This window comes from Leucopleurus acutus (genome assembly GCF_964270905.1).
Source record: "Leucopleurus acutus genome assembly, chromosome: 11".
In the NCBI taxonomy this organism is placed as follows: domain Eukaryota; kingdom Metazoa; phylum Chordata; class Mammalia; order Artiodactyla; family Delphinidae; genus Leucopleurus; species Leucopleurus acutus.
In genome coordinates, this window is record NC_139152.1 from 76,371,628 (window position 1) to 76,392,493 (window position 20,866).

Genomic DNA, 20,866 nt, shown 5'->3' on the forward strand with positions numbered 1-20,866 from the left:
AAAAGTCAGGTGACCATAGGTGCATGGGTTTATCTCTGGGCTTTCTATCCTGTCCATTGATCTGTATTTTTGTTTTTGTGCCAGTACCATATTGTCTTGATTACTGTAGCTTTGTAGTATAGTCTGAAGTCAGGGAGTCTGATACTTCCATATCCGTTTTTTCCCTCAAGACTGCTTTGGCTATTCGGGGTCTTTCGTGTCTCCGTAAAAATTTTAAGATTTTTTGTTCTACTTCTGTAAAAAATGCCATTGGTAATTTGATAGGGATTGCATTGAATCTGCTTTGGATAGTATAGTCACTTTCACAATATTCATTCTTCCAATCCAAGAACATGGTATATCTCTCCATCTGTTTCTATCATCTTTAATTTCTTTTTTTTTTTTTTTAAGACTGGGTCTCCATCCCATTTCAGACCAACTGAATCAGATCCCTGAGAGCGGGGCCCAGGAAACGGTATGTTTAAGAAGAGCTCCAGGTGATTCTAGCACGCAAGCGGGGATGGCCAACCACAACCTGGTGGTTCTCTAGGTCCATCCTACCTTTGGTCTTATCAAGGCTTGGGATTTCTTTTTTTTTTTTTTGATACTTTATTTTTTATTTTCTTAACATCTTTATTGGAGTATAATTGCTTTACAATGGTATGTTAGCTTCAGCTTCACAACAAAATTAATCAGTTATATATATACATATGTTCCCATATCTCTTCCCGCTTGCGTCTCCCTCCCTCCCACCCTCCCTATCCCACCCCTCCAGGCGGTCACAAAGCACCGAGCTGATCTCCCTGTGCTATGCAGCTGCTTCCCACAGTCTATCTACCTTACGTTTGGTAGTGTATATATGTCCATGCCTCTCTCTCGCTTTGTCACCGTTTACCCTTCCCCCTCCCCATAGCCTCAAGTCCATTCTCTAGTAAGTCTGTGTCTTTATTCCTGTTTCACCCCTAGGTTTTTCATGACATTATTTTTTCTTAAATTCCATATATATGTGTTAGCATACGGTATTTGTCTCTCTCTTTCTGACTTACTTCACTCTGTATGACAGACTCTAGGTCTATCCACCTCATTACAAATAGCTCTATTTCATTTCTTTTTATGGCTGAGTAATATTCCATTGTATATATGTGCCACATCTTCTTTACCCATTCATCCGATGATGGACACGTAGGTTATTTCCATCTCTGGGCTATTGTAAATAGAGATGCAATGAATATTTTGGTACATGACTCTTTTTGAATTATGGTTTTCTCAGGGTATATGCCCAGTAGTGGGATTGCTGGGTCATATGGTAGTTCTATTTGTAGTTTTTTAAGGAACCTCCATACTGTTCTCCACAGTGGCTGTATCAATTTACATTCCCACCAACAGTGTAAGAGGGTTCCCTTTTCTCCACACCATCTCCAGCATTTATTGTTTCTAGATTTTTTGATGATGGCCATTCTGACTGGTGTGAGATGATATCTCATTGTAGTTTTGATTTGCATTTCTCTAATGATTAGTGATGCTGAGCATTCTTTCATGTGTTTGTTGGCACTCTGTGTATCTTCTTTGGAGAAATGTCTGTTTAGGTCTTCTGCGCATTTTTGGATTGGGTTGTTTGTTTTTTTGTTTTTAAGCTGCATGAGCTGCTTATAAATTTTGGAGATTAATCCTTTGTCACTTGCTTCATTTGCAAATATTTTCTCCCATTCTGAGGGTTGTCTTTTGTTCTTCTTTATGGTTTCCTTTGCTGCGCAAAAGCTTTTAAGTTTCATTAGGTCCCATTTGTTTACTTTTGTTTTTATTTCCATTTCTCTAGGAGGTGGGTCAAAAAGGACCTTGCTGTGATTTATGTCATAGAGTGTCCTACCTATGTTTTCCTGTAAGAGTTTGATAGTTTCTGGCCTTACATTTAGGTCTTTAATCCATTTTTAGTGTATTTTTGTGTATGGTGTTAAGGAGTGATCTAATCTCACACTTTTACATGTAGCTGTCCAGTTTTCCCAGCACCACTTATTGAAGAGGCTGTCCTTTCTCCACTGTACATTCCTGCCTCCTTTATCAAAGATAAGGTGACCATACGTACGCGGGTTTATCTCTGGGCTTTCTATCCTGTTCCATTGATCTATATTTCTGTTTTTGTGCCAGTACCATACTGTCTTGATTACTGTAGCTTTGTAGTATAGTCTGAAGTCAGGAAGCCTGATTCCTCCAGCTCTGTTTTTCGTTCTCAAGATTGCTTTGGCTATTCGGGGTCTTTTGTGTTTCCATACAAATTGTGAAAGTTTTTGTTCTAGTTATGTGAAAAATGCCAGTGGTAGTTTGATAGGGATTGCATTGAATCTGTAGATTGCTTTGGGTAGTAGAGTCATTTTCACAATGTTGATTCTTCCAATCCAAGAACATGGTATATCTCTCCATCTATTTGTATCATCTTTAATTTCTTTCATCAGTGTCTTATAATTTTCTGCATACAGGTCTTTTGTCTCCTTAGGTAGGTTTATTCCTAGGTATTTTATTCTTTTTGTTGCAATGGTAAATGGGAGTGTTTTCTTGATTTCACTTTTATATTTTTCATCCTTAGTGTATAGGAATGCCAGAGATTTCTGTGCATTAATTTTGTATCCTGCTACTTTACCAAATTCATTGATTAGCTCTAGTAGTTTTCTGGTAGCATCTTTACGATTCTCTATGTATAGTATCATGTCATCTGCAAAGCGTGACAGCTTTACTTCTTCTTTTCCGATTTGGATTCCTTTTATTTCCTTTTCTTCTGACTGCTGTGGCTAAAACTTCCAAAACTATGTTGAATAAGAGTGGTGAGAGTGGGCAACCTTGTCTTCTTCCTGATCTTAGTGGAAATGCTTTCAGTTTTTCACCATTGACAATGATGTTGGCTGTGGGTTTGTCGCATATGGCCTTTATTATGTTGAGGAAAGTTCCCTCTATGCCTACTTTCTGCAGGGTTTTTATCATAAATGGGTGTTGAATTTTGTCAGAAGCTTTCTCTGCATCTATTGAGATGATCATATGGTTTTTCTCCTTCAATTTGTTAATATGGTGTATCACGTTAATTGATTTGCGTATATTGAAGAATCCTTGCGTTCCTGGAATAAGCCCCACTTGATCATGGTGTATGATCCGTTTAATGTGCTGTTGGATTCTGTTTGCTAGTAGTTTGTTGAGGATTTTTGCATCTATGTTCATCAGTGATATTGGCCTTTAGTTTTCTTTCTTTGTGAAATCCTTGTCTGGTTTTGGTATCAGGGTGATGGTGGCCTCGTAGAATGAGTTGGGGAGTGTTCCTCCCTCTGCTATATTTTGGAAGAGTTTGAGAAGGATAGGTGATAGCTCTTCTCTAAATGTTTGATAGAACTCGCCTGTGAAGCCATCTGGTCCTGGGCTTTTGCTTGTTGGAAGATTTTTAATCACAGTTTCCATTTCAGTGCTTGTGATTGGTCTGTTCATATTTTCTATTTCTTCCTTATTCAGTCTTGGCAGGTTGTGCCTTTCTAAGAATTTGTCCATTTCTTCCAGGTTGTCCATTTTATTGGCATAGAGTTGCTTGTAGTAATCTCTCATGATCTTTTGTATCTCTGCAGTGTCAGTTGTTACTTCTCCTTTTTCATTTCTAATTCTATTGATTTGAGTCTTCTCCCTTTTTTTCTTGATGAGTCTGGCTAATGGTTTATCAATTTTGTTTATCCTTTCAAAGAACCAGCTTTTAGTTTTATTGATCTTTACTATCGTTTCCTTCATTTCTTTTTCATTTATTTCTGATCTGATTTTTATGATTTCTTTCCTTCTGCTAACTTTGGGGTTTTTTTGTTCTTCTTTCTCTAATTGATTTAGGTGCAAGGTTAGGTTGTTTATTCGAGATGTTTCCTGTTTCTTAAGGTAGGATTGTATTGCTATAAACTTCCCTCTTAGAACTGCTTTTGCTGCATCCCATAGATTTTGAGTCGTCGTGTCTCCATTGTCATTTGTTTCTAGGTATTTTAAAATTTCCTCTTTGATTTCTTCAGTGATCACTTCGTTATTAAGTAGTGTATTGTTTAGCCTCCATGTGTTTGTATTTTTTACAGATCTTTTCCTGTAATTGATATCTAGTCTCATAGCGTTGTGGTCGGAAAAGATACTTGATACAATTTCAATTTTCTTAAATTTACCAAGGCTTGATTTGTGACCCAAGATATGATCTATCCTGGAGAATGTTCCATGAGCACTTGAGAAAAATGTGTATTCTGTTGTTTTTGGATGGAATGTCCTATAAATATTAATTAAGTCCATCTCATTTAATGTATCATTTAAAGCTTGTGTTTCCTTATTTATTTTCATTTTGGATGATCTGTCCATTGGTGAAAGTGGGGTGTTAAAGTCCCCTACTATGAATGTGTTACTGTCGATTTCCCCTTTTATGGCTGTCAGTATTTGCCTTATGTATTGAGGTGCTCCTATGTTGGGTGCATAAATATTTACAATTGTTATCTCTTCTTCTTGGATCGATCCCTTGATCATTATGTAGTGTCCTTCTTTGTGTCTTCTAATAATCTTTATTTTAAAGTCTATTTTGTCTGATATGAGAATTGCTACTCCAGCTTTCTTTTGGTTTCCATTTGCATGAAATACCTTTTTCCATCCCCTTACTTTCAGTCTGTATGTGTCTCTAGGTCTGAAGTGGGTCTCTTGTAGACAGCAAATATATGCGTCTTGTTTTTGTATCCATTCAGCCAATCTGTGTCTTTTGGTGGGAGCATTTAGTCCATTTACATTTAGGGTAATTATCGATATGTGTGTTCCCATTCCCATTTTCTTAATTGTTTTGGGTTTGTTATTGTAGGTCTTTTCCTTCTTTTGTGTTTCTTGCCTAGAGAAGTTCCTTTAGCAGTTGTTGTAGAGCTGGTTTGGTGGTGCTGACCTCTCTCAGCTTTTGCTTGTCTGTAAAGGTTTTAATTTCTCCATCAAATCTGAATGAGATCCTTGCTGGGTAGAGTAATCTTGGTTGCACGTTTTTCTCCTTCAACACTTTCAATATGTCCTGCCACTCCCTTCTGGCTTGTAGAGTTTCTGCTGAAAGATCAGCTGTTAACCTTGTGGGGATTCCCTTGTGTGTTATTTGTTGTTTTTCCCTTGCTGCTTTTAATATGCTTTCTTTGTATTTAATTTTTGACAGTTTGATTAATATGTGTCTTGGCGTATTTCTCCTTGTATTTATCTTGTATGGGACTCTCTGTGCTTCCTGGACCTGATTAACTATTTCCTTTCCCATATTAGGGAAGTTTTCAACTATAATCTCTTCAAATATTTTCTCAGTCCCTTTCTTTTTCTCTTCTTCTTCTGGAACCCCTATAATTCGAATGTTGGTGCGTTTAATGTTGCCCCAGAGGTCTCTGAGACTGTCCTCAGTTCTTTTCATTCTTTTTTCTTTATTCTGCTCTGCAGTAGGTATTTCCACTATTTTATCTTCCAGGTCACTTATCCGTTCTTCTGCCTCAGTTATTCTGCTATTGATCCCATCTAGAGTATTTTTCATTTCATTTATTGTGTTGTTCATCATTGTTTGTTTCATCTTTAGTTCTTCTAGGTCCTTGTTAACTGATTCTTGCATTTTGTCTATTCTATTTCCAAGATTTTGGATCATCTTTACTATCATTATTCTGAATTCTTTTTCAGGTAGACTGCCTATTTCCTCGTCATTTGTTAGGTCTGGTGGGTTTTTATCTTGCTCCTTCATCTGCTGTGTGTTTTTCTGTCTTCTCATTTTGCTTATCTTACTGTGTTTGGGGTCTCCTTTTTTCAGGCTGAAGGTTCGTAGTTCCTGTTGTTTTTTGTGTCTGTCCCCAGTGGCTAAGGTTGGTTCAGTGGGTAGTGTAGGCTTCCTGGTGGAGGGTACTAGTGCCTGTGTTCTGGTGGATGAGGCTGGATCTTGTCTTTCTGGTGGGCAGGTCCACGTCTGGTGGTGTGTTTTGGGGTGTCTGTAGACTTATGATTTGGGGTAGCCTCTCTGCTAATGGGTGGGGTTGTGTTCCTGTCTTGCTCTTTGTTTGGCATAGGTTGTCCAGCACTGTAGCTTGCTGGTCGTTGAGTGAAGCTGGATGCCGGAGTTGAGATGGAGATCTCTGGGAGATTTTTGCCGTTTGATATTATGTGCACCTGGGAGGCCTGTTGTGGACCTGTGTCCTGAAGTTCGCTCTCCCACCTCAGAGGCACAGCACTAACTCCTGGCTGCAGCACCAAGAGCCTTTCATCCACACCGCTCCTTAATTTGGGATGATTCGTTGTCTATTCATGTATTCCACAGATGCAGGGTACATCAAGTTGATTGTGGAGCTTTAATCTGCTGCTTCTGAGGCTGCTGGGAGAGATTTCCCTTTCTCTTCTTGTTCTCACAGCTCCTAGGGGCTCAGCTTTGGATTTGGCCCCGCCTGTGCATGTAGGTCGCTGGAGGGCATCTGTTCTTTGCTCAGACAGGACAGGGTTAAAGGAGCCGCTGATTCGGAGGCTCTGGCTCACTCAGGCCGTGGGTAGGGAGGGTCACGGAGTGTGGGGTGGGCCTGCGGCAGCAGAGGCCGGCGTGACGTTGCTAGCCTGAGGCGCGCCGTGCGTTCTCCCGGGGGAGTTGTCCCTGGATCCCGGGACCCTGGCGGGCTGCACAGGCTCCTCGGAAGGGGGTGTGGATAGTGGCCTGTGTTCGCACACAGGCTTCTTGGTGGCGGCAGCAGCGGTCTTAGCGTCTCATGTCTGTCTCTGGAGCTCTCTTAAGCAGCGTTCTTAATCCCCTCTCCTCGTGCACCAGGAAACAAAGAGGGAAGAAAAAGTCTCTTGCCTCTTTGGCAGGTCCAGACTTTTCCCCGGACTCCCTCCTGGCTAGCCGAGGTGCACTAACGCCCTGCAGGCTGTGTTCACGCCGCCAACCTCAGTCCTCTCCCGGCGCTCCGACAGAAGCCGGAGCCTCAGCTCCCAGCCCCACCCGCCCTGGCGGGCGAGCAGACAAGCCTCTCGGCTGGTGAGTGCCAGTCGGCCCCGATCCTCTGCGCTGTAATCTGTCCGCTTTGCCCTCTGCACCCCTGTTGCTGTGCTCTCCTCCGCGGCTCCGAAGCTCCCCCACTCCGCCACCCGCAGTCTCCGCCCGCGAAGGGGCTTCCTAGTGTGTGGACACTTTTCCTCCTTCACTGCTCCCTCCCGCTGGTGCAGGACCCGTCCCTATCCTTTTGTCTCTGTTTATTTTTTTCTTTTGCCCTAACCAGGTACGTGGGGGGTTCCTTGCCTTTTGGGAGGCCTGAGGTCTTCTGCCAGCGTTCAGTAGGTGCTCCGTAGGAGTTGTTCCATGCGTAGATGTATTTCTGGTGTATCTGTGGGGAGGAAGGTGATCTCCGCGTCTTACTCTTCCACCATCTTCCCGGAAGTCTCCATCTTTAATTTCTTTGATCAGTGTCTTATAGTTTTCTGCATACAGGTCTTTTGTCTCCCTAGGTAGGTTTATTCTTAAGTACTTTATTCTTTTTGTTGCAATGGTAAATGGGAATGTTTCCTTAATTTCTATTTCAGACTTCTCATCATTAGTGTATAGGAATGCAGGAGATTTCTGTGCATTAATTTTGTATCCTGCAACTTTACCAAGTTCACTGATTAGCTCTAGTAGTTTTCTGGTGACATCTTTAGGATTCTCTATATATAGTATCATGTCATCTGCAAACAGTGACAGTTTTACTCCTTCTTTTCCAATTGGTATTCCTTTTATTTCTTTTTCTTCTCTGACTGCCGTGGCTAGGACTTCCAAAACTATGCTGAATAATAGTGGTGAGAGTGGACATCCTTGTCTTGTTCCTGATCTTAGAGGAAATTCTTTCAGTTTTTCACCATTGAGAATGATGTTTGCTGTGGGTTTGTTGTATATATGTCCTTAATTATGTTGAGGTAGGTTCGCTGTTTGTCCACTTTCTAGAGAGTTTTTATCATAAATGGGTGTTGAATTTTGTCAGAAGCTTTTTCTGCATCTATTGAGATTATCATATGGTTTTTCATCTTCAGTTTGTTAATATGGTGTATCCCATTGATTGATTTGCTTATATTGAAGTATCCTTGCATCCCTGTGATAAATCCCACTTGGTAATGGTGTATGATCCTTTTAATGCATTGTTGGATTCTGTTTCCTAGTATTTTGTTGACGATTTTTGCATCTATGTTCATCAGTGATATTGCTCTGTAATTTTCTTTTTTTGTGGTGTGTTTGTCCGGTTTTGGTATCAGGGTGATGGTGGCCTCATAGAATGAGTTTGGGAGTGTTCCTTTGTCTGCGATTTTTTGGAAAAGTTTGAGAAGAATGGGTGTTAGCTCTTCTCTAAATGTTTGATAGAATTCGCCTGTGAAGTCATCTGGTCCTGGACTTTTGTTTGTTGGAAGTTTCTTTTGTTGTTTTTTTTTTTTGCGGTATGTGGGCCTCTGACTATTGTGGCCTCTCCCATTGGGGAGCACAGGCTCTAGACGCGCAGGCTCAGCGGCCATGGCTCACGGGCCTAGCCCCTCCACGGCACGTGGGATCTTCCCAGACCGGGACACGCACCTGTGTCCCCTGCATCAGAAGGCAGACTCTCAACCACTGCGCCACCAGGGAAGCCCTGTTGGAAGATTTTTAATCAGAGTTTCAATTTCATTACTTGTGGTTGGTCTGCTCATATTTTCTATGTCTTCCTGGTTCAGTCTTGGAGGGTTATACCTTTCTAAGAATTTGTCCACTTCTTTCAGTTTCTCCATTTTATTGGCATAAAGTTCCTATAGTAGTCTCTTAGGATGCTTAATATTTCTGTGGTGTCCGTTGTAACTTCTCCTTTTTCTTTTGTAATTTTAGTTTATTTTTTGTTCCCATTTTATTTATTTATTTATTTTAATCTTTATTGGAGTATAATTGCTTTACAATGGTGTGTTAGTGTCTGCTTTATAACAGTGAATCAGTTATACATATACATATATCCCCATATCTCCTCCCTCTTGCGGCTTCCTCCCTCCCACCCTCCCTATCTCACCCTTCTAGGTAGTCACAAAGAACCGAGCTGATCGCCCTGTACTATGCAGCTGCTTCCCAGTAGCTATCTATTTTACATTGGTAGGTGTATATATGTCACCGCCACACTCTCACTTCATCCCAGCTTACCCTTCCCCCCACCCCTGTGTCCTCAAGTCCATTCCCTACATCTTTTTCTTTATTCCTGTCCTGCCCCTAGGTTCATCATAATTATTTTTTTTTAGATGCCATATATATGTGTTAGCATACAGTATGTTTTTCTCTTTTTGACTTACTTCACTTTGTGTGACAGACTCTAGGTCCATCCACCTCACTTCAAATAACTCAATTTTGTTTCTTTAATGGCTGAGTAATATTCCACTGTATATATGTGCCACATCTTCTTTATCCATTCGTCTGTCGATGGACACTTAGGTTGCTTCCATGTCCTGGCTATTGTAAATAGAGCTGTAATGAACATTGTGGTACATGACTCTTTTTGAATTATGGTTTTCTCAGGGTATATGCCCAGTAGTGGGATTGCTGGGTCGTATGGTAGTTCTATTTTTAGATTTTGAAGGAACCTCCATAGTGTTCTCCATAGTGGCTGTAGCAATTCACATTCCCAAGCAGTGCAAAAGTGTTCCCTTTTCTCCACAACCTCTCCAGCATTTATTCTTTGTAGATTTTTTGATGATGGCTATTCTGACTGGTGTGAGATGATATCTTATTGTAGTGTTCATTTGCATTTCTCTAATGATTAATGATGTTGAGCATTCTTTCATGTGTTTGTTGGCAATCTGTATATCTTCTTTGGAGAAATGTCTGTTCAGGTGTTCTGCCCATTTTTGGATTGGGTTGTTTGTTTTTTTGTTATTGAGCTGCATGAGCTGCTTGTAAATTTTGGAGCTTGATCCTTTGTCAATTGCTTCATTTGCAAATATTTTGTCCCATTCTGAGGCTTCTCTTTTCGTCTTGTTTATGGTTTCCTTTACTGTGCAAAAGCTTTTAAATTTCATTAGGTCCCATTTGTTTATTTTTGGTTTTATTTCCATTTCTCTAGCAGGTGGGTCAAAAAGGATCTTGCTGTGATTTATGTCATGGAGTGTTCTGCCTATGTTTTCCTCTAAGAGTTTAATAGTGCCTGGCCTTACATTTAGGTCTTTAATCCATTTTGAGTTTTGTTTTGTGTATGGTGTTAGGGAGTGTTCTAATTTTATTCTTTTACATGTAGCTCTCTACTTTTCCCTGCACGACTTTTTTTTTTTTTTTAACATCTCTATTGGGGTATAATTGCTTTACAATGGTGTGTTAGTTTCTGCTTTATAACAAAGTGAATCAGTTATACATATACATATGTTCCCATATCTCTTCCCTCTTGTGTCTCCCTCCCTCCCACCCTCCCTATGCCACCCCTCCAGGCAGTCACAATGCACCGAGCTGATCTCCCTGTGCTATGCGGCTGTGTCCCACTAGCTATCTACCTTACGTGTGGTAGTGTATATATGTCCATGCCTCTCTCTCTGTCACAGTTCACCCTTCCCCCTCCCCATATCCTCAAGTCCGTTCTCTAGTAGGTCTGTGTCTTTATTCCTGTCTTACCCCTAGGTTTTTCATGACATTTTTTTTCTTAAATTCTATATATATGTGTTAGCATACAGTATTTGTCTTTCTCTTTCTGACTTACTTCACTCTGTATGACAGACTCTACGTCTATCCACCTCATTACAAATAGCTCAATTTCGTTTCTTTTTATGGCTGAGTAATATTCCATTGTACATATGTGCCATATCTTCTTTATCCATTCATCCGATGATGGGTACCTAGGTTGTTTCCATTTCCAGGCTATTGTAAATAGAGCTGAAACGAACATTTTGGTACATGACTCTTTTTGAATTATGGTTTTCTCAGGGTATATGCCCAGTAGTGGGATTGCTGGGTCATATGGTAGTTCTATTTGTAGTTTTTTAAGGAACCTCCATACTGTTCTCCACAGTGGCTGGACCAATTCACATTCCCACCAGCAGTGCAAGAATGTTCTCTTTTCTCCACACCCTCTCCAGCATTTATAGTTACTAGATTTTTTGATGATGGCCATTCTCACTGATGTGAGATGATATCTCATTGTAGTTTTGATTTGCATTTCTCTAATGATTAATGATGTTGAGCATTCTTTCATGTGTTTGTTGGTAGCCTGTATATCTTCATTGGAGAAATGTCTATTTAGGTTCTGCCCATTTTTGGATTGGTTTGTTTGTTTTTTTGTTATTGAGCTGCATGAGCTGCTTGTAAATTTTGGAAATTAATCCTTTGTCAGTTGCTTCATTTGCATATATTTTCTCCCATTCTGAGGGTTGTCTTTTGGTCTTGTTTATGGTTTCCTTGCTGTGCAAAAGCTTTGAAGTTTCATTAGGTCCCATTTGTTTATTTTTGTTTTTATTTCCATTTCTCTAGGAGGTGGGTCAAAAAGGATCTTGCTGTGATTTATGTCATAGAGTGTTCTGCCTATGTTTTCCTGTAAGAGTTTGATAGTTTCTGGCCTTACATTTAGGTCTTTAATCCATTTTTAGCATATTTTTGTGTATGGTGTTAGGGAGTGATCTAATCTCATACTTTTACATGTACCTGACCAGTTTTCCCAGCACCAAATATTGAAGAAGCTGTCTTTTCTCCACTGTACATTCCTGCCTCCTTTATCAAAGATAAGGTGACCATATGTGTGCGGGTTTATCTCTGGGCTTTCTTTCCTGTTACATTGATCTATATTTCTGTTTTTGTGCCAGTACCATACTGTCTTGATTACTGTAGCTTTGTAGGATAGGCTGAAGTCAGGGAGCCTGATTCCTCCAGCTCCGTTTTTCATTCTCAAGATTCCTTTGGCTATTCGGGGTCTTTTGTTTCCATACAAATTGTGAGATTTTTTTGTTCAAGTTCTGTGAAAAATGCCAGTGGTAGTTTGATAGGGATTGCATTGGATTTGTAGATTGCTTTGGGTAGTAGAGTGATTTCCACAATGTTGATTCTTCCAATGCAAGAACATGGTATATCACTCCATCTACTTGTATCATCTTTAATTTCTTTCATCAGTGTCTTATAATTTTCTGCATACAGGTCTTTTGTCTCCTTGGTAGGTTTATTCCTAGATATTTTATTCTTTTTGTTGCAAAGGTAAATGGGAGTGTTTTCTTGATTTCACTTTCAGATTTTTCATCCTTAGTGTATAGGAATGCCAGAGATTTCTGTGCATTAATTTTGTATCCTGCAACTTTACCAGATTCATTGATTAGCTCTAGTAGTTTTCTGGTAGTGTCTTTAAGATTCCCTATGTATAGTATCATATCTGCAAACAGTGACAGCTTAATTCTTCTTTTCTGATTTGGATTCCTTTTATTTCCTTTTCTTCTTTGATTGCTGGGGCTAAAACTTCCAAAACTATGTTGAATAATAGTGGTGAGAGTGGGCAACCTTGTCTTCTTCCTGATCTTAGTGGAAATGCTTTCAGTTTTTCACCATTGACAACGATGTTGGCTGTGGGTTGTCATATATGGCCTTTATTATGTTGAGGAAAGTTCCCTCTGTGCCCACTTTCTGCAGGGTTTTTATCATAAATGGGTGTTGAATTTTGTCAAAAGCTTTTTCTGCATCTATTGAGATGATCATATGGTTTTTCTCCTTCAGTTTGTTAATATGGTTTATCACATTGATTGATTTGCGTATATTGAAGAATCCTTGCATTCCTGGAATAAACCCCACTTGATCATGGTGTATGATCCGTTTAATGTGCTGTTGGATTCTGTTTGCTAGTAGTTTGTTGAGGATTTTTGCATCTATGTTCATCAGTGATATTGGCCTGTAGTTTTCTTTCTTTGTGAAATCCTTGTCTGGTTTTGGTATCAGGGTGATGGTGGCCTCGTAGAATGAGTTGGGGAGTGTTCCTCCCTCTGCTATATTTTGGAAGAGTTTGAGAAGGATAGGTGTTAGCTCTTCTCTAAATGTTTGATAGAATTCACCTGTGAAGCCATCTGGTCCTGGGCTTTTGCCTGTTGGAAGATTTTTAATCACAGTTTCCATTTCAGTGCTTATGATTGGTCTGTTCATATTTTCTATTTCTTCCTGATTCAGTCTTGGCAGGTTGTGCCTTTCTAAGAATTTGTCCATTTCTTCCAGGTTGTCCATTTTATTGGCATAGAGTTGCTTGTAGTAATCTCTCATGATCTTTTGTATTTCTGCAGTGTCAGTTGTTACTTCTCCTTTTTCATTTCTAATTCTATTGATTTGAGTCTTCTCCCTTTTTTTCTTGATGAGTCTGGCTAATGGTTTATCAATTTTGTTTATCTTCTCAAAGAACCAGCTTTTAGTTTTATTGATCTTTGCTACTGTTGCCTTCATTTCTTGTTCATTTATTTCTGATCTGATTTTTATGATTTCTTTCCTTCTGCTAACTTTGGGGTTTTTTTGTTCTTCTTTCTCTGATGGCTTTAGGTGCAAGGTTTGGTTGTTTATTCAAGACGTTTCCTGTTTCTTAAGGTGGGCTTGTATTGCTATAAACTTCCCTCTTAGAACTGCTTTTGCTGCCTCCCATAGGTTTTGGGTCGTCTGGAGTCCATTGTCATTTGTTTCTAGGTATTTTAAAATTTCCTCTTTGATTTCTTCACTGATCTCTTCGCTATTAAGTAGTGTATTGTTTAGCTTCCATGTCTTTGCATTTTTTACACATCTTTTCCTGTAATTGATATCTAGTCTCATGGCATTGTGGTCGGAAAAGATACTTGATACAATTTCAATTTTCTTAAATTTTCCAAGGCTTGATTTGTAACCCAAGATATGATCTATCCTGGAGAATGTTCCATGAGCACTTGAGAAAAATGTGTATTCTGTTGTTTTGGGATGGAGTGTCCTATAAATATCAGTTAAGTCCATCTTGTTTAGTGTATCATTTAATGCTTGTGTTTCCTTATTTATTTTCATTTTGGATGATCTGTCCATTGGTGAAAGTGGGGTGTTAAAGTCCCCTCCTATGAATGTGTTACTGTCGATTTCCCCTTTTATGGCTGTTAGTATTTGCCTTATGTATTGAGGTGCTGCTATGTTGGGTGCATAAATATTTACAATTGTTATATCTTCTTCTTGGATCGATCCCTTGATCATTATGTAGTGTCCTTCTTTGTGTCTTCTAATAGTCTTTATTTTAAAGTCTATTTTGTCTGATATGAGAATTGTTACTCCAGCTTTCTTTTGGTTTCCATTTGCATGGAATATCTTTTTCCATCCCCTTACTTTCAGTCTGTATGTGTCTCTAGGTCTGAAGTGGGTCTCTTGTAGACAGCATACATATGGCTCTTGTTTTTGTATCCATTCAGCCAATCTGTGTCTTTTGGTGGGAGCATTTAGTCCATTTACATTTAAGGTAATTATCGATATGTATGTTCCTATTCCCATTTTCTAAATTGTTTTGGGTTCCTTATTGTAGGTCTTTTCCTTCTCTTGTGTTTCTTGCCTAGAGAAGTTCCTTTAGCATTTGTTGTAAAGCTGGTTTGGTGGTGCTGAACTCTCAGCTTTTGCTTGTCTGTAAAGCTTTTAATTTCTCCACCTAACCTGAATGAGATTGTTGCTGGGTAGAGTAATCTTGGTTTCAGGTTTTTCTCCTTCATCACTTTAAATGTGTCCTGCCACTCCCTTCTGGCTTGCAGGGTTTCTGCTGAAAGATCAGCTCTTAACCTTATGGGGATTCCCTTGTGTGTTATTTGTTGTTTTTTCCTTGCTGCTTTTAATATGCTTTCTTTGTATTTAATTTTTGACAGTTTGATTAATATGTGTCTTGGCGTATTTCTCCTTGGATTTATCCTGTATGGGATTCTCTGTGCTTCCTGGACCTGATTAACTATTTCCTTTCCCATATTAGGGAAGTTTTCAACTATAATCTCTTCAAATATTTTCTCAGTCCCTTTCTTTTTCTCTTCCTCTTCTGGAACCCCTATAATTCGAATGTTGGTGCATTTAATGTTGTCCCAGAGGTCTCTGAGACTGTCCTCAGTTCTTTTGATTCTTTTTTCTTTATTCTGCTCTGCAGTAGGTATTTCCACTATTTTATCTTCCAGGTCACTTATCCGTTCTTCTGCCTCAGTTATTTTGCTATTGATCCCATCTAGAGTATTTTTCATTTCATTTATTGTGTTGTTCATCGTTGTTTGTTTCATCTTTAGTTCTTCTAGGTCCTTGTTAAATGTCTCCTGCATTTTGTCTATTCTATTTCCAAGATTTTGGATCATCTTTACTATCATTATTCTGAATTCTTTTTCAGGTAGACTGCCTATTTCCTCGTCATTTGTTAGGTCTGGTGGGTTTTTATCTTGCTCCTTCATCTGCTGTGTGTTTTTCTGTCTTCTCATTTTGCCTATCTTACTGTGTTTGGGATCTCCTTTTTGCAGGCTGCAGGTTCGTAGTTCCCGTTGTTTTTTGTGTCTGTCCCCAGTGGCTAAGGTTGGTTCCATGGGTTCTGTAGGCTTCCTGGTGGAGGGTACTAGTGCCTGTGTTCTGATGGATGAGGCTGGATCTTGTCTCTCTGGTGGGCAGGTCCACGTCTGGTGGTGTGTTTTGGGGTGTCTGTGGACTTATTATGGTTTTAGGCAACCTCTCTGCTAATGGGTGGGGTTGTGTTCCTGTTTTGCTAGTTGTTTGGCATAGGTTGTCCAGCACTGTAGCTTGCTGGTCGTTGAGTTAATCGGGGTGCTGGCGTTGAGATGGAGATCTCTGGGAGATTTTCGCCGTTTGATATTATGTGGAGCTGGGAGGTCTCTTGTGGACCAGGGTCCTCAAGTTGGCTCTCCCACCTCAGAGGCACAGCACTAACTCCTGGCTGCAGCACCAAGAGCCTTTCATCCACCTGGCTCAGAATTGAAGGGAGAAAAAGTAGAGATAAAGAATTAGTAGAAGTAGGAAGGAAGGAAGGAAGGAGGGAAGGAGGGAAGGAAGAAGGAAAGAAAGAAGGAAAGAAAGAAAGGCGGGAGGGAGGTAGGGACAGTGGGAGGAAGGAGGGAAGGAAGGAAAAAAGAAAGAAGATAAAGTAAAATATAATAAAGTTATTAAATTAAAAAATAATTATTAAGAAAAAAATTTAAAACAAAAAAACGGACAGATAGAACCTTAGGACAAATGGTGGAAGCAAAGCTATAGAGACAAAATCTCTTACAGAAGCATACACATACACACTCACAAAAAGAGGAAAAGGGGAAAAAAATCATAAATCTTGCTCTCAAAGTCTACCTCCTCAATTTGGGATGATTCATTGTCTATTCATGTATTCCACAGATGCAGGGTACATCAAGTTGATTGTGGAGCTTTAATCCGCTGCTTCTGAGGCTGCTGGGAGAGATTTCCCTTTCTCTTCTTTGTTCTCACAGCACCCAGGGGCTCAGCTTTGGATTTGGCCCCGCCTCTGCGTGTAGGTCGCCCTCCGGCGTCTGTTTTTCACTCAGACAGGACGGGGTTAAAGGAGCCGCTGATTCGTGGGCTCTGGCTCACTCAGGCCGGGGGGGGGGGGGGGTGGGGGGGGGTGGGGAGGGAGGGGCACAGAATGCGGGGTGAGCCTGCGATGGCAGAGGCCGGCGTGACGATGGCAGAGGCCGCCGTGACGTTACACCAGCCTGAGGCCTGCCATGCGTTCTCCCAGGGAAGTTGTCCCTGGATCCTGGGAACCTGGCTGTGGCGGGCTGCACAGGCTCCCTGGAAGAGGAGTGTGGATAGTGACTTGTGCTCTCACACAGGCTTCTTGTTGGCGGCAGCAGCAGCCTTAGCGTCTCCTGCCCGTCTCTGGGGTCTGCACTTTTAGCTGTGTCTCGCGCCTGTCTCTGGAGCTCCTTTAAGCAGCGCTCTTAATCCCGTCTCCTCGCGCACCAGGAAACAAAGAGGGGAGAAAAAGTCTCTTGCCTTTTTGGCAACTCCAGACCTTTTCCCAGACTCCCTCCCGGCTATCCGAGGTGCACTAACCCCTTCAGGCTGTGTTCATGCCGCCAACCCCAGTCCTCTCCCTGTGCTCCGTCCAAACCCCGAGCCTCAGCTCACAGCCCTGCCCGCCCCGGCGGGTGAGCAGACAAGCCTCTCGGGCTGGTGAGTGTCAGTCGGCCCTGATCCTCTGTGCGGGAATCTCTCCGCTTTGCCCTCCGCACCCCTGTTGCTGTGCTCTCCTCCGCAGCTCTGTAGCTCCCCCCCTCCGCCCCCCGCATTCTCCGTCTGCGAAGGGGCTTCCTAGTGTGTGCAAACCTTTCTTCCTTCACAGCTCCCTCCCACTGGTGCAGGTACTGTCCCTATTCTTTTGTCTCTGTTTTTTCTTTTGCCCTACCCAGGTACGTGGGGAGTTTCTTGCCTTTTGGGAGGTCTGAGGTCTTCTGCCAGTGTTCAGTAGGTGTTCTGTAGGAGTTGTTCCACGTGTAGATGTATTTCTGGTGTATCTGTGGGGCGGAAGGTGATCTCCGCATCTTACTCTTCTGCCATCTTCCCCTTGTCTCTGTTCAACTTATTGAAGAGGCTGTCTTTCTCCACTGTATATTCTTGCCTCCTTTATCAAAGGTAAGGTGACCATATGTGCGTGGGTTTATCTCTGGGCTTTCTATCCTGTTCCATTGATCTATATTTCTGTTTTTGTGCCAGTACCATACTGTCTTGATTACTGTAGCTTTGTAGGATAGTCTGAAGTCAGGAAGCCTGATTCCTCCAGTTCCATTTATCTTTCTCAAGATTGCTTTGGCTATTCGGGATCTTTTGTGTTTCCATACAATTTGTGAAATTTTTTGTTCTAGTTTTGTGAAAATTTCCATTGGTAGTTTGATTGGGATTGCATTGAATCTGTAGATTGCTTTGGGTAGTATAGTCATTTTCACAGTGTTGATTCTTCCAATCCAAAAACATGGTATATCTCTCTATCTATTTGTATCATCTTTAATTTCTTTCATCAGTGTTTTATAATTTTCTGCATACAGGGCTTTATTCTCCTTAGGTAGGTTTATTACTACATACTTTATTCTTTTTGTTGCAATGGTAAATGGAAGTGTTTTCTTAATTTTACTTTAAGATTTTTCATCATTAGTGTATAGGAATGCCAGCGATTTCTGTGTATTAATTTTGTATCCTGCTACTTTACCAAATTCATTGATTAGGTCCAGTAGTTTTCTGGTAGCACCTTTAGGATTCTCTATGTGTAGTATCATGTCATCTGCAAACAATGACAGCTTTACTTCTTCTCTGATTTGGATTCCTTTTATTTCTTTTTCTTCTCTGATTGCTGTGGCTAAAACTTCCAAAGCTATGTTGAATAATAGTGGTGAGAGTGGGCAACCTTGTCTTCTTCCTGATCTTAGTGAAAATGGTTTCAGTTTTTCACCATTGAGGACGATGTTGTCTGTGGGTTTGTCATATATGGCCTTTATTATGTTGAGGAAAGTTCCCTCTGTGCCTAATTTCTGGAGGATTTTTATCTTAAATGGGTGTTGAATTTTGTCAAAAGCTTTTTCTGCATCTATTGAGATGATCATATGGTTTTTCTCCTTCAGTTTGTTAATATGGTGTATCATGTTGATTGATTTGCGTATATTGAAGAATCCTTGCATTCCTGGGATATATCCCACTTGATCATGGTGTATGATCCCTTTAGTGTGCTGTTGGATTCTGTTTGCTAGTATTTTGTTGAGGATTTTTACATCTGTGTTCATCAGTGATATTGGCCTGTAGTTTTCTTTCTTTGTGACATCTTTATCTGGTTTTATTATCAGGGTGATGGTGGCCTCATAGAATGAGTTTGGGAGTGTTCCTCCTTCTGCTGTATGTTGGAAGAGTTTGAGAAGGTTAGGTGTTAGCTCTTCTCTAAATGTTTGGTAGAATTCGCCTGTGAAGGCATCTGGTCCTGGGCTTTTGTTTGTTGGAAGATTTTTAATCACAGTTTCCATTTCAGTGCTTGTGATTGGTCTGTTCATATTTTCTATTTCTTCCTTATTCAGTCTTGGCAGGTTGTGCATTTCGAAGAATTTGTCCATTTCTTCCAGGTTGTCCATTATATTGGCATATAGTTGCTTTTAGTAATCTCTCATGATCCTTTGTACTTCTGCAGTGTTCATTGTTACTTTTCCTTTTTCATTTCTAATTCTATTGATTTGCATCTTCTCCCTTTTTTTCTTGATCAGTCTGGCTAATGGTTGAACAAGCTTTTAGTTTTAATATCTTTGCTATAGTTTCCTTCGTTTCTTTTTCATTTATTTCTGATCTGATCTTTACGATTTCTTTCCTTCTTCTAACTTTTGGGGTTTTTTGTTCTTCTTTCTCTAATTGCTTTAGGTGTATGGTTAGGTTGTTCATTTTAGCTGTTTCTTATTTCTTAAGGTAGGATTGTATTGCTATAAACTTCCCTCTTAGAACTGCTGTTGTTGAATCCCGTAAGTTTCGGGTCGTCGTGTTTTCATTGTCATTTGTCTCTAGTTATTTTTTGATTTTCTCTTTCATTTCTTCAGTGTTCTCTTCGTTATTAAGTAGTGTATTGTTTAGCCTCCATGTGTTCATATTTTTTACAGATTTTTTCGTAATTGATATCTAGGCTCATAGTGTTGTGGTCGGAAAAGATACTTAATGCGATTTCAATTTTCTTAAATTTACCAAGGTTTTATTTGTGACCCAAGATATGATCTATCCTGGAGAATGTTCCATGAGCACTGGAGAAGAAAGTGTATTCTGTTGTTTTGGGATGGAATATCCTATAAATATCAATTAAGTCCATCTTCTTTAATGTATCATTTAAAGCTTGTGTTTCCTTATTTATTTTCATTTTAGATAATCTGTCCCTTGGTGAAAGTGGGGTGTTCAAGTCCCCTACTATGGTTGTGTTACTGTTGATTTCCCCTTTTATGGCTGTTAGTATTTACCTTATGTATTGAGGTGCTCCTATGTTGGGTGCATATATATTTACAATTGTCGTCTTCTTTTTGGATTGATCCCTTGATCATTATGTAGTGTCTTTCTTTGTCTCTTGTAATAGTCTTTGTTTTAAAGTCTATTTTGTCTGATATGAGTATTGAGTATTGCTACTTCAGCTTTCTTTTGATTTCCATTTGCATTGAATATCTTTTTCCATCCCCTCACTTTCAGTCTGTATGTGTCCCTGGGTCTGAAGTGGGTCTCTTGTAGACAGCATATGTACGGGTCTTGTTTTTGTATTCATTCAGCCAGTCTATGTCTTTTGGTTAGAACATTTAATTCATTTACGTTTAAAGTAGTTATCTATATGTATGTTCCTATTACCATTTTCTTAATTGTTTTAGGTTTGTTATTGTAGGTCTTTTCCTTCTCTTGTGTTTCCTGCCTAGCTAAGTTCCTTTAGCATTTGTTTTAAATGTGGTTTGGTGGTGCTGAATTCTCTTAGCTTTTGCTTGTCTGTAAAGGTTTTAATTTCTCTGTCAAATCTGAATGAGATCCTTGCTGGGTAGAGTGATCTTGGTTGGTGGTTATTCCCCTTCATCACTTTTTATATGTCCTTCCCCTTCCTTCTGGCTTGCAGAGTTTCTGCTGAAACATCAGCTGTTAACCTTATGGGGATTCCCTTGTATGTTATTTGTTGTCTTTCCCTTGCTGCTTGTAATATTTTTTCTTTGTATTTAATTTTAGAAAGTTTCATTAATATGTGTCTTGGCATGTTTTTCCTTAGATTTATCCTGTATGGGACTCTCTGTGCTTCCTGTACTTGATTAACTATTTCCTTTCCCATATTAGGGAAGTTTTCAACTATAATCTTTTCAAGTATTTTCTCAGTTCCTTTCTTTTCCTCGTCTTCTTCTGGAACCCCTGTACTTCGAATGTTGGTGCATTTAATGTTGTCCCAGAGGTCTCTGAGACTGTGTTCAATTCTTTTCA

At 40.1% G+C, this 20,866-nt stretch overlaps 1 protein-coding gene and 1 long non-coding RNA gene across 2 annotated transcripts in view; one reads left to right on the top strand and one right to left on the bottom strand.

Annotated features, from left to right (window-relative positions):
* PLEKHG7 (pleckstrin homology and RhoGEF domain containing G7) overlaps positions 1-20,866 on the top strand; it is a gene marked incomplete at both ends in the record, with an annotated part of 88,964 nt that overhangs the window by 41,755 nt on the left and 26,343 nt on the right.
* Positions 3,735-10,378, bottom strand: LOC309969376. The gene is made up of 2 exons (XR_014326626.1): positions 10,232-10,378; positions 3,735-3,861 (listed from the first exon to the last, which is right to left on the bottom strand). It is a non-coding gene; the product is annotated as an uncharacterized lncRNA (long non-coding RNA).